Raw genomic sequence first — 792 nt, 5'->3', positions numbered from 1 at the left:
GTTTTCGTTTTCTTTGCCTTATGATAGTCAGGCCATACTTGGACCTGCTTTGACATCCTCATTGAACTCATGCTTACTAGAGTGGCTCCCCTCAGTTCTCACTCATTCTGCCTGAGCCAAACTCCTATTTCCTATACTTGCCCACCATTTGCTTGGACCCAGGGTTATGCCTAGCACTTAAATTCACCACCAACATCCCTTGATACCATACATCAGAAACAAAATGTGACCTACAGCAAACCTAATGATTATAAATTGCTCTTTTCTGATCCTCCCATTTTATTGATTCTCACTCCCCAGACAAAGGACTTTAACCAAATTGCTGATTCATCAGCAATTTCTTTTTCCCATAAAGTCACCCAGCTGCCAAAACTTTCAGTTTGGCCATTTAAAATCATTTGAAATAATGGCTTTACATTTTTGGAATTTATTTATTTATATATTTCCATTTTATTTGTGCAAAAGTGCTTTCAAAGCAGGAATTGCTCTCACTGGTTGAGGACATATCTTGACTCCCTAACTTTTTCACTGGAAGTTGACAGAGATGATATTTAAAATGTATAACAAGTAAGAACATAGGCACAGACCAGTCAGGATGGATGCCAATCACAGGTAAACTGTGGGGCTGTTCCAGTATACATTAGCAGCATCTTGGTCCTGGCAGTGATCATCTGATGAACATCGTGGTGTTCTGTAGTAGCAGGAGGCAGTATGATGTGATATGGTAAAGCATGCAAGATCAAATCCCAGCTCTACCGTTTACTAACTGCAGGGCCTCAAGAAGCTTTGCCT

General features: G+C 40.3%; 1 long non-coding RNA gene across 1 annotated transcript in view; it reads right to left on the bottom strand.

Moving 5' to 3' along the window:
* Positions 1-325: 325 nt before the first annotated feature.
* LOC105545452 overlaps positions 326-792 on the bottom strand; it is a 15,429-nt gene continuing 14,962 nt past the window's right edge. Inside the window, exon 2 of the long non-coding RNA XR_001006923.1 lies at positions 326-671. This is a non-coding gene — a long non-coding RNA (uncharacterized LOC105545452). The remainder of the gene's footprint in view (positions 672-792) is intronic.

Source organism: Mandrillus leucophaeus, unplaced genomic scaffold (genome assembly GCF_000951045.1).
Source record: "Mandrillus leucophaeus isolate KB7577 unplaced genomic scaffold, Mleu.le_1.0 Scaffold329, whole genome shotgun sequence".
NCBI classification, from domain to species: domain Eukaryota; kingdom Metazoa; phylum Chordata; class Mammalia; order Primates; family Cercopithecidae; genus Mandrillus; species Mandrillus leucophaeus.
This window is presented reverse-complemented; position numbering and strand designations above follow the sequence as displayed.